The sequence below is a fragment of the Neofelis nebulosa genome, chromosome 11, assembly GCF_028018385.1.
Source record: "Neofelis nebulosa isolate mNeoNeb1 chromosome 11, mNeoNeb1.pri, whole genome shotgun sequence".
Lineage (NCBI taxonomy): Eukaryota > Metazoa > Chordata > Mammalia > Carnivora > Felidae > Neofelis > Neofelis nebulosa.
Genome location: NC_080792.1, coordinates 16,479,852 through 16,492,750, shown reverse-complemented (window position 1 = coordinate 16,492,750; position 12,899 = coordinate 16,479,852). Strand labels below are relative to the sequence as shown.

At 48.0% G+C, this 12,899-nt stretch overlaps 1 long non-coding RNA gene across 6 annotated transcripts in view; it reads right to left on the bottom strand.

Annotated features, from left to right (window-relative positions):
* Positions 1–5,027: 5,027 nt before the first annotated feature.
* LOC131489998 (uncharacterized) overlaps positions 5,028–12,899 on the bottom strand; it is a 31,757-nt gene continuing 23,885 nt past the window's right edge. For 2 of the 6 annotated variants that reach the window (XR_009250893.1, XR_009250891.1), the window contains exon 3: positions 5,028–11,830. This is a non-coding gene — a long non-coding RNA (uncharacterized LOC131489998). The remainder of the gene's footprint in view (positions 11,831–12,899) is intronic. The other 4 variants (XR_009250896.1, XR_009250892.1, XR_009250894.1 and 1 more) reach the window with 4 other exon arrangements.

The following is a 12,899-nucleotide window of genomic DNA, read 5'->3' as shown; positions in this document are numbered from 1 at the left end:
CGACCATCCACTCTAGATTTCTGTGGACCCTGTTGAGTCATTGAAATACCACAACGCAAGTTGAAAATCTCTCTTTCACTAACGGAATTTTCGCTGGGAAAATGAGTGCCATTGTGATTGAAAGAATCCCCAATCATGGCTCCATTTACTTCCAGAAATAGCATTAAGTATTTGTTTTGAGTTCTTATGTTCTTCTGTACTAACTGAATTATTGAGTACTAATAACTAAATTATTTGTTATTTTCTGGGGCTTAGTAGATATTTCTAAACAATTATTTACATTTTAAGCAATTTGAACATACTTAAATGGTATTTCTATGGAAGAACAATTAAATTGAAGACAAGTCGAATACTAATTAGTAGCAATAAAAAACTATTTCAGAGAAATGAGAAAATACTATCTCTAAGTTTACCACCCTAAAGTGAAATTGAAAACGACAGTGGAAGAGGGTGCCTCAGTTGGTTAAATATCCAACTCTTGACTTTGGCTCAGGTCACGACCTCACGGATCCTGAGTTCGAGCCCCGCATGGGGTTCTGCGCTGACAGTGCGGAACCTGCTTGGGATTCTCTCTCTCCCTCTCTCTGCTCCTCCCTCACTCATGCTCTGTCTCTCTCTCTCTCAAAATAAAATAAATAAACTTAAAAAAAATGATTAGGGGTGCCTGGGTGTCTCATTCAGTTGAGTATTTGACTTTAGTTCAGGTGGTGATCTCACAGTCCATGAGTTGGAGCCCCTCATCGGGCTCTGTGCTGACAACTCAGAGCCTGGAGCCTGCTTCAGATTCTGTGTCTTGCTCTCTTTCTTCCCCTCCCCCCTTCATGCGTGCGCTCTCTCTCTCTCTCTCTCTCTCTCTCTGTCTCGAAAGTAAATAAACATTAAAAACACACACACAAAAACTGCAATGGTAAAAACAATAGCAATAACAGAAGACCAAGCAATCAGAGTCTTTATAATTGCACTTCTTATAAAAAGGCTAAGTGTGTGCGTGCACATAAATGTACATGAAGGCAAGGGCACTTCACTAGGCTTGCATGAGAAATCTATTCAGATTCAACGGGATAACCTCAGCCTACCCACTTGGGGCATCAGGGCAGGGCTGGGTGATCTAGTCTGACCTTGAATGCTACCAGGGAAAATTTCTTCCAGGATAAAGCCTGACTCAGAGGTTTGCTTGTTAAATTACACCATAAAACTTTACTGTTCCTTTTGGAGACCTGGTTAAGCCAACCAGATAATAAAAGACACATTTATAAGCCTGGTGCCTGTTGGCACCCCAGTAATTCAGAGTTAAGTACTGGGATTGGCTCCTAGATGTCTTATTGGTTTGAGGCACTCTTCACGGGCCAATCCACACTAACAAAAGGGCACACGGGAAGGCTCTCGTCCTGTGCCCCTTGACCACCTGGGCTTTGTCAACTCTCAGCTCCTGTTACAGTGCTCACATTTCACCAGACTGCATTTCTAAGTCTCATTCCCTCCCTCCTGCCCTGGGCCCTCCAAGACTTCTCTTTGCAGCTCCCATAGAACTTTCTAGATTTAGTGAAACCTGCCATAGATGCAGAAGAGGGCTACTTCCCTTTCAGTCAGAACCAAACTAGAATATTTGGTTCAGTTCTTACAGACTGGAGGGAATTTAGGAAACCGTGCCCTTCAAGGATTCCTCCTTCCTCCCCTCCCTTCCCCTTGGCTTCCTTTCTTCCTTCCTCACTGGGGCACCAGATCTGGTTCTGAAAACTCATGTGTGTGCCAGGTCTGTGGGGTTTCTGTCCGAATCCCAAGAGGTGGTCCCATCTTTCTTCTTCTTCAATCCTAGCAATTGGGTCTCCACCTTTCTATCTTGACAGGCTGCCCACTAATCAGACTCTGAAAGTCGGTCTGCTCGGCTTGCTTGGCTCTAGCCGGTCCCCATTCTGAGAACGGAAGTCCTGTTCCTGACACCCGGAGGGTGACCCTGCCACCTGCCATACACTCCAGGTGTTGCCCACTGGCTCTGTTGGCCTCCTGAGTACTGACTACTCTTTGTCGGTGATCACTGTGCTCTGCTGAGCCCAGCAGGTGACCCTGGTTTGGACCTTCCAGATGGTGGCTCATGTACAGAACCCCCTCCTGCCATCTCCTCTACTAATACCTGGCCTGCACGGTCATAACAAGAAATGAGCAAATGTGTCACGATTACTAGGTGGTAAGTTCCTCCAGGTCAGGGACTGAGTCCTCCTCAGCATTTTATGCCCAGGGCCGGAGTGTTGACCTGGCCCAAAATGGACGATGCGCTAAATCTGGGTTCAAAGGTGGGTAAATACTACAATTAACATGTCCTCCCCAAGGCCCACAGCTGGATCTTTCGTGTGGGAGCTCCCACCAAATCTCATTGCTCTGCTTGGATAACTACATATAGCCTTGCTTCTACATACGAACAAATTAAATCACTCAAGTTGACAGGAATAAACATTCAGTGTGGTCGGGGGCATTCATTCATTTTGCAAATATTTACTTAGCGTTTTACCGTGTGTCAGGTTGTGCTGGGTGCAATCGATGTAAAAGTGAGATTTCATGGTTCCTAAGAGAGGAATTTACTGTCTGGGGCAGTGCTCCCGAATCCCTAACGTGCACATGAATCATCCCGGGATCTCGTTAAAATCAGATTCTGTTCTGTGGGACCGGGCTGCGTTGCGAACAACCCCCACTGCAGATTCTGAGGTTAGTGGAGTAGAAGGAGCCACTGGTGGTCCTTAAGGTGCGACCCCAGGACCAGTAGCTCCTGGGACCGTCTGGGAGTATGTCGGAAATGCAATTCTTGGACCTCCCCTCCAAACAACTTTGGATGTGGCCCAGTGAACAGGCCGTCCAGGTGATCCCGATGCGGGCTAAAGTTTGGGAACCACTGGTCTTGAGCAGCATCCTCAGTCCTGGCCTTGTGTTAACATCACCTGGGGGAGCTTTTAAAAAACACAGGGCCCCAGGGGCACCTGGCTGGCTCAGTCAGAGGAGCATGTGACTCTTGACCTCAGAATGGGGGGGTTGAGTCCCACACTGGGTGTAGAGATTACCTCAAAAAATTAACTAATTAAAACTTTAAAAAACAAAAACAAGGGGCACCTGGCTGGCTCAGTCTGGGTGGCTCAGTCGGTTAAGCATCCAACTCTTGATTTCGGCTCAGGTTGTGATTTTATAGTTTGTGAGTTCAAGTCCCGCTTTGGGTTCTGAGATTCTCTCTCTCTCCCAAAATAAATACTTAAACTTGAAACAAACAAAAAAAAACAGGGCCGTAACCCAAATCAATGGGGTCAGAATCTATACAGGTGGGGCCCTGGCATCAGGAGTCTTTGCTTGCTTTCTGGCTTATCTATCTATCTATCTACCTGTCATCTATTTATCTATCGTCTATCTCTCCAGGTGACATAAAAGAACAGCCAGCCTGAGAACCATGAGCTAGAAGCAAGCCGCCACATCAGCAGACAAGTACAACCCAATGTCGTAAGAGCTACTACTATTGTCTAGAAAGTTGACCTGGGGAAGTCAGGGGGCTTCTCAGAGGAGGGAACCAATGTGAGCCGCCTCTTGAATTTAGCCCAAGGGTTTGCCAGGGACACAAACAGGGACAAAGTATTATTCAGGCAGAGGGCTGTGTAGACTCACAGAGGCAGAAAGCAGCAGGGTGAGTCTCCGACCTCTCCAGAACCCGGTCGGTAGGGGCAGAGCAGGTGACAGGAAGTTGGCTGGATGGGCAGTAGGATGGGGGCGACCCGGAGAGGTGGGCAGGAGGCGACTGTGTTCTGTGTCATTGAAGGCACTGGCCTCATTTAATCTAGAGCATGAATGGCCAAAGGGAGAGAAGGTAAGTACCTTCAAAAATCTGAACGCTGTCCCTCATCAGCTGTGCCCAGATGATAGCAAAGTACCTTCTCGTTGGCCCCTCATTTGGCTTTCTAGTCCATCTCCCACAACGCTGGCCTGTGACACTTTTGTGACCACAGCCCTCTCAGATTGAAAGCTTTCGTGCTCCCCAGAGAGAATCAAGGCCTTTCCAGCTTTGGGTGTTGCTCTCCTCTCCCATCTCCCTCTTTGGGCTCTCTGCCTGATGGGTCTACATAATCAATGACACACAAGTCCTCAGGCGCTCCCCCCCCCCCCGCCACACCCCCTTCCATCCACCACCAGCTCACTCCTCCCCAGTCACGGTTGCCTACCATTGTGGGTTGAATTGTGTCTTCCCCAAAAAGATATGTTGGAGTCTTGACCCCTAGTATCTCAGAACGTGACCTTATTTGGAAAGAGGGTCTTCACAGAGGTAACCAAATTAAAATGAGACCATGAGTGGGCTCTAATCCCATACGACTGGGTCCTCATAAAAAGGGGAAATTTGGACACAAAGACAGACACACACACACATGGGAGGAACACACCACATGAAGATGAAAGCAGAAGTCAGAGTGACACTTCTACAGGCCAAGGAGCACCTAAGATCACCAGGAAGTCACCAGAAGCCAAGGGAGCACGTGAGGGAGCCCAAACAGATTCTCCCCCACAGTTCCCAGAGGGAAGTAGCATTGCTGACATCTTGGCCTTGGACCTGTAACCTCCAGAACTGAGAGACGATAGACATCCGTTGTTTGTGTCGCCAGCCTGGGCCACTTGGCTATGGCAGCCCTAGGAAACCGGCACGGCAACCCTGCATCCCATTCCCAAAGCACCCTGTTCTCTCTGTGCCACTGGGGGGATGTTATCTGTTCCCCAGCCCCTGCTTGAGCAAAGGGCTCCATCTTTCGTCTCTACATCCCCAATACCTAACAGAGGCCAGTCGATGGGCATGAGGGATGGGAGGAGGTAGAAGGTGCTATTCCAAAGAAGGGTAATAGGAGTATTCTGGGGGGCGTCCCAAGGTTCCATGAGACCAAAGGGTGGATGCTTCAGTACAACAAATGTAATTCCACAGAGGAAAACATCCTTAACATCTCTCTTGAGCCAAATGGTTGAAATTTGTTAACAATTTTATTTGTTTACTTTTATTTTTTTATTTTGAGAGAGAGAGAGAGAGAGAGAGAGTGCACGTGAGCAGGGGAGAGGGGCAGAGGGACAGAGAGAATCTTAAGCAGGCTCCACGCTCAGCACAGAGCTGGAGCAGGGCTCAGTCCCATGACCCCGGGATCATGGCCTGAGCCGAAATCAAGAGTAGGACGCTCAACCCACTGAGCCGCCCAAGTGCCCCAACACTTTTCTTATAACATGCATTTCTCCTACAAGAAAGATGCCACATTTGTTGTTGGTCTGTTTCGTTTTTTAAACTACTGGGTGGTAGGGTTACAGGTGGGTTTATTGTCTTTTTATATCTTTCTGTATTTCTTTAAACTCTTGAGAATCCTTATTTTTATAATTGGAAAGACAGCAGCAGAACAGCCAAATGGGCTTTTGGCTAGAATTGGGGTGTTTGCCCTCCTCCTGACTCCCTTGCCTCTCGTACCTTCCCCCCACCCCGGGTACTCCCTGCTTCCAAGGCGGGCTCCAGGCAAAAGTCAGTCCTCCTCCTTTGGATGCCTCTGACACCTCCCGAAGCTCCGAGAAGCCGCCGTCCCCCTCACCAGTTTACCTGTAACTCATTTCTTCGGCCCCTTCGTCTGCCAGCTGGACAGAAGCACCCACCTCTCCAAAGCCCCCACGGCACCTTCTTCCGGGTGCCCACCGATGAAAATGAGCAGAATGAAACCAAGAGGACGCACGAGCCTCCCAATCGCAAATCCTCGGTGTCCTCGAGGCAAGGGCTGACACTGTCCCCCCTTGGAAATTTCCCCTTCTGTCTCATCCAAGTGGGCTGCGGCCTCCCACACTGGATGGTGGAAATCCCCGCCTGGAAAAGAGCCAGATAAATCAGATCAGGAAACTCATGCAGCGCAGAGCTGCATGTCTGTGTCTGGAGACCGCGGAAGGTGCCAGGGGCACCGTGGTTCCGGGTTCCTTTAAAGGCAGGGCTTGGGTGGATGAGTCAGCTCAGATTTTCCAGCAAATAATCCCAGTATATTATTGTTGCCCAGGACAATCGTCTTTAAAAAGCAGTGGGTGATACATAACGTGCCAGCACTGAGGTAAAGTGCTTGAAGGACATAGGGAATTTCTCAGGACTATCTTTGCGACTTCCTATGGATCTCTAATTACTCCAAAATAAAAAGTTTAAAAAAAAAAAAGGAAAAAAAAACTCCAGGTGGCTGGCCATAATGTGAAATCTTGATACAGGTCGTGATTTTGGATTCTAGTCTCAAAATAAAAGACACACACAAGTGCTTGTATGAATTAGGCATTTGGTGGACTTCTAATGTAACCATTTCCCTCTCTCTCTTTTTAAAAAAATTTTTTTAATGTTTATTGATTTTTGAGAGAGAGAGAGAGAGAGACAGATTGTGAGTGGGGGATGGTCAGAGAGAGAGGGAGACACAGAATCTGAAGCAGGCTCCAGGCTCTGAGCTGTCAGCACAGAACCCGATGCGGGGCTCGAACCCACGAACTGTGAGATCATGACCTGAGCTGAAGTCGGATGCCTAACCAACCGAGCCGCCCAGGCGCCCCTCTCTCTCTCTCTCTCTTTTGATAGGTTTTTTATTTTTCTCTGTCTTTTCCAGCCGTTTACCGCACTACAGTAGAGACAATATGATACGTCACTGAGTTGCTAGAATGCAGCCCTGTCACAGAAATAAAGAATCCAAACTTTCTAAAGCACAGGGGAAAAAAAACAATTCCCCGGGGAATCCTTAATTCGTATTTATTTTGCGGGTGCCTCTGTTCCTCGGAAGTTTTTGCTATCAAAAAGCAAACAAACAAAAAATATTAGAGCTGATTCTGGAGACCGGAAAAGCCAAGATATTAGGCATCTGAATAGCAACAAGTTTAAATTAACTCAGGTTAAATGACTGGGGTCTCCACAGATGAGGTCATTAGGGTGGGCCCTAATCCAATGTGACTTGTGTCCTTATACAAAGGGGTAATTTGGTCCTATAGGCAGACATACACAGAGAGCAGCGCCATGGGAAGATGAAGAGACTGGGGTGATGCTTCTAGAATCTAAGAAGGCCAAAGATGGCCAGCAAATCACCAGAAGCTAGGGCAGAGGCATGAACAGAATCTCCCCACAGCCCTTAGAAGGAATCAACCCTGCGATACCTCGATCCCAGACTTCCAGCCCCTAGAACGGTGAGACAACAAATTTCTGTTATTTTAAGCCATCCAGTGTATGGTACTTGGTTATGGCAGCCGTAGCAAATTAATAAAGCCCAGCCTCAGGGTGCCTGGGTGGCTCGGTCAGCTAAGCTTCCCAGTTCAGCTCAGGTCATGATCTCAGGGTTCGTGAGTTTGAGCCACAGAGCATGCTCTGAATCCTGTGTTTCCCTTCTCCCCTCGGCCCTACCCACCTCAGAAGTAAATAAACATTTTGGATAGATAGATATAGATATAGATATAGATATAGATATAGATATAGATATGGATATAGATATATAGATATAGATATACAGCCCACCCTCAACTGTGAGACCTTGGCGGATTCCTTTATGAGATCTTTTACCCTAGCGGAGTCAGAGCAAAGAAATGGATGGAAGATGTCGATGGGTTAGGAGTTAGGGGCAAGTTCTAGCCTTTACAGGACAAGACTTTATGAGATCTTTTACCCTAGCGGAGTCAGAGCAAAGAAATGGATGGAAGATGTCGATGGGTTAGGAGTTAGGGGCAAGTTCTAGCCTTTACGGGACAAGACTTTTTCCAGTACTCCCTGTAATAATAATAATACCAGGAGCTACTGAGCACTTAGTACGGACTAAACGCTTTATGTCATGATCTCATTTAATACATACAGGTACCCAGTGAGGTGGGTACTGCTATTATTCTGGCTTTGGAGACAAAAGAAATTAGGATTAAGTACCCTGTCCGAGTTTATGGGACTAGGTCATGGTTGAACCGCAGCCTAAACCCTTGGCTCTGAGCTCACCTGATTGACCGCTGCAGTGCTCTGCATGACTGCAAGGGACTAAAGCCACCCGGTTACCCATCTCCCTTCTCACCTTAGCTGCTGCTTGTCCAACAGCCCTGCTTCTCCAGCAGCGAAGCAGCTATAGACAAGAAGAGACAGGTAACGTGGCTAATAGACTGTGGTCGGATTGTCATGGTAGAGTTTCTAAAGGAAGCTATAGACATTGTTATCAGTTCCTATAACTCATCTGGTGCCTGTGACGGCACAGAAGGGGACAAGAAACACTTCTTCCTAGAAGAAGAGGCTTTTCCCAGGTTAAACACATGCTCTGGTGCAGGAGTGACACCACTGGTCAGGTCTGGGGATTTGAAGATAAGACAGGAGAGCACTCGGGCACTCTGGACTCTAGCAGAGAAGGGCAAGAGTGAGAGATCATTCTAGGGGCAGAGCAAAGACCACCACTCCTCCCAGTGATTCACTGGTGGAAGATCGAGGCCTGTCATGGGGTCTAACCACAACCTTTCGATCATCCTGCTGTCTTTGAGGGGAAGTGAGATTGAGGCAGAGCTGGGGGAGGGAACTGGCTGTCTCAAACAATTTCTTTTTTTCTTTTTTTAATTTTTTTAATGTTTATTTTTGAGAGAGAGAGAGAGACATAGCGTGAGCAGGGGAAGGGCAGAGAGACAGAGAGGGAGACATAGAATCCGAAGCAGGCTCCAGGTTCTGAGCTGTCAGCACAGAGCTCGACGCGGGGCTCGAACCCACGAAATGTGAGATCATGACCTGAGCCGAAGTCGGAGGCTTAACTGACTGAGCCACCCAGGCGCCCCATCAAACACATTTCTATCGGTATTTTTCCTGTCTCAGAAGGACTGGCTTTGAGTTTCAGCGAGGAAATGCAGGTTGATTTTTACCCACTTAACACGGATACTTGATTATTCTCTTGAGTAGGAGTTTGGGAGCTCCGAGGCGAGAGGCAGGCAGTGCGAATGGCTGGTGGCCCGTGTGACTCCCCCTTCAACGTGGTGCCAAGGCTCTGATCTGACCCCAACGCAGCCGCCATGCTCCAGGAAGACGGCCAGCCAAGGCCTTTGCTCTGCACCAGCCTCGTAGGACCGCACAGCAACCTTTTAGGGAGACGGAGGGCCCACTCTTCAGTACTTTCCAGCACCACCTGATTTACTTGGCCTGATGTGCAGTCGTAGCTCCCGTCTCACTCGGTACATCTCCAGCAGGGAGATGGCGCAGAGCGGTGGCTCAATGCAGGGGGAGTTCCCAGGGCCCTTGGAGGCAAAGGAACCCACTTGCTCTAGCCACTCACTCAGCTGTGTGGTTTCAGGCAAGTTGCCTAATGTCTCTGAGCATCTGTCTTTTTCCTGTATTAAAAGAGGATTTTACGACTATTTTTGCAAGGTGGTGGCTTTGACTAGAAATATGTTGTCTCTCCTAGGACGTCTCGCTGGAGATCAATAGATGGTAACAATTATACAAGAACTAGAGAGACTGTGTCAGCTCTGTTTGACCATATGTTCTACTGCCTCATGATGTTTCCGTCACTATAACCACATTTCACTGTCTCCGTTCAATAAACATTGAATACCTTCTCTTTCCCAGGTGCAGCGCTGGGTACTGGATCCCCTCTGCAAGAAGTTTCAGTCGGTAGCAGGAAATCTGTCAGTTGAACTTATAGGGCTATAAATCAAGGCAGAAAGAGACGAGTCTCTGTTCTAAATAGATCAAATTGGTTGATAAACAATACCTCCAGGTCTGGCTCACGCAGGGACAACATTCTAAAGAACCAGTAATTAGTGAAACAGAGACAGGGCAAGGGGGCCTGTTCCAGTTATCTCCGGGGTGCCGACAGACATCTGACATTTGTAAAGAAGCCTAGAGTTCCTCTAGTCCCGGGGGGGGGGGGGGGGGGCACATTCACCCGGAGCTGGGCTTGTGTAATCAGCGTCAGGAGCAGGGCTCTCTGGCTATAAGCACAGTGGTTATTGCAGATTCTGTTCACGTCTCCTCAGCTGGTGGATCATCACCCTCGCCGCCTCCAAATATACCCAGGAAGAGCCTCCTTTTCTCCTTGTAAAAGGATGCACCACCCAGTGAAGCATCCCCTTCCCAGTACCAACCCTTGGCACTCTCCTTCAAAAAGTTTCAGACCTCCTTGGGGGGAAGGAAGAGACATCCAAAATGGAGATCCCTGAATGGAAGTTCACCGTAGAAAGTCCCAACCAGCTGGAGGCAACCAACACAAAGCCAGGAGTATTTCTGCCTATTCCAAAGACTCCCGCACCTGCTGAGATCCTTAACACAAGGACAATGAACCAAGGCCGTGGGAAGTTTGGGCACCGTGGTCTTCGGTATTCACCTTCAGTGGTATGGGAAGTGTTTTCCTACAGGACCGACCCTCTGGCAAACAAAATTTGCATGACAGATAGGATTACTCCCTCCCTGCTGGGGGGTGGGGGGGGGCGGGAGGGAAAGACTACTTTTCCAGCCAAGACTTACTGCCTTCATGACACATCTGAACAAAGGCCAAGGCAAAAGTTAAAAATAAGTATGTCAGTAGGTGGAAGAAATTCCAAACCGAATGTTTGATTTCTAAGAAGTTCTAGGGAAAACACTCAATTTAAAAACCATACAAGTGTGATAAGGCAGATAAACACCCTGGTCATGTGTTATTTGTAAAGTGATTAGATGGCTTCATAGTTGCCAATGAGTAAGGAAACTATTAGTAAACACAGTTATTATGACCTCATGTGGTTGTCCGAAAAAGAAATGAGCGTTTGGAGTAGGAGTTCGGGTTAAAGAAGAAAACGAAACATCATTGAGAGCCTGAAATTACAGAAGATCGCCTGCACGAGTTAAATTGCATAAAGCTTCACAGATTAAGAACTGTCAGAAATGGGTTAGTGGGTGGTTGCCTCTTACACTGAGGAAAGTGTAACAGACCTAAATTCTCCTGATTATACCCTAGGCTGCCAGACCAAAAAAAGGAGCTCTTTTACCATCAGCGATACAGACTGTCACAATCCGCTCCTTCCCCTACCACTTGTGGAGTCCCAGTTGCTTCCCCCGACCCTGTTGCCCCGGCTATGGAACAATTCAGGGTCAGGCCAGCATCACTAAGCGAGGCCAGTGTTCTCCCTACACGCGCAGCTGGAGAGCTCCTTTTATGACTTTATCCTCACCGTGGGTTATAACTCAGACTACGCCATGACGTTCTTCTATCAGAAGCCCTGCATAAAGGAACGAAGACGCCTGTCACCCAAGTCGCCTTAGGTACAGGTAGAGATTTTCAGAGTGTTCCAAGAAGGTCCTTCCGTGTCAACACCATCCCGTGGCCCCTACGCACTCCGGCCAGACCACCTCTGCCTGTTTGTCCCCATTCCCTCCCACCCCTCTGTGCTCATCTTCCTTCCCTTGACTTAACCTCATCTTGAGATAAGACGGGTCGCCCTTCAGTGCCACGGAAACAATGGTGGGGGAGACAGACAACCAAAGGGAAGACATACAGGTTCTCCTGCCATAGCTGCATAGACGCTCCACCACGCTTTCCTAGAATTACAGGAGTTGATGAAGTCGCCCTTCCCTTTCAAGGAATTCATCACAGCCTTTTCAGGAAGGTTCCAAGCAGCAGAGAGTGTTTTGTTTACCCAGTTCTGTTCAGCACATACTGGAGTATTAGTCGTAGGTCCAAGGTTCAGCAACAAGGAAAGAGTCCTCACCTGTGACCATTGCACTCCGCTTCATTTGTTGGTGCTGGCTGGGGAGGCTTTGGGCTCGGATCGAAAGCAGGGATGCACGGAAGCTTAGTGACCATGACGGTGAATGGACGTGTTTGATGGCCGTGGAGAAACGTTCCTGCGCATCCCGCTATACTCATCAGGAAACGGTCAATGAAAGCATTATTAGCAGGCTCAGGACGAGCAAAAGTGCAGCAAATAATGACAAAGACTGAACAGGGACACTTTATCTGGCATTAATGCATTGAGGATATGTACTCGCAGCAAGTTTAAAGAGGAGACATTTCCAGGTATGGCTGCCTAACAACTAGGTAATGTGCAGACACCAGTGGAAACTTGTACGTCGGGCGTGGAACACATCAAGCCCCTGTTACTTACGTGCCTCCATTATTCTTTTTTTTTTTTTTTTTTTTTAATATATGAAATTTATTGTCAAATTGGTTTCCATATGACACCCAGTGCTCATCCCAACAGGTGCCCTCCTCAATACCCATCACCCACCCTCCTCTCCCTCCCACCCCCCAACAACCCTCAGTTTGTTCTCAGTTTTTAAGAGTCTCTTATGCTTTGGCTCTCTCCCACTCTAACCTCTCTTTTTTTTTTTTTTTCCCTTCCCCTCCCCCATGGGTTCCTGTTAAGTTTCTCAGGATCCACATAAGACTGAACACATGGGGCGCCTGGGTGGCGCAGTCGGTTAAGCGTCCGACTTCAGCCAGGTCACGATCTCGTGGTCCGTGAGTTCGAGCCCCGCGTCAGGCTCTGGGTTAAGCGTCCGACTTCAGCCAGGTCACGATCTCGCGGTCCGTGAGTTCGAGCCCCGCGTCAGGCTCTGGGCCGATGGCTCGGAGCCTGGATCCTGTTTCCGATTCTGTGTCTCCCTCTCTCTCTGCCCCTCCCCCGTTCATGCTCTGTCTCTCTCTGTCTCAAAAATAAATAAAAAACGTTGAAAAAAAAATTTAAGAGTGAACACATATGGTATCTGTCTTTCTCCGTATGGATTATTTCACTTAGCATAACAATCTCCAGTTCCATCCACGTTGCTACAAAAGGCCAGATTTCATTCTTTCTCACTGCCACATAGTACTCCATTGTGTATATAAGCCACAATTTCTTTATCCATTCATCAGTTGGTGGACATTTAGGCTCATTCCACAATTTGGCTATTGTTGAGAGTGCTGCTATAAACATTGGGGTACAAG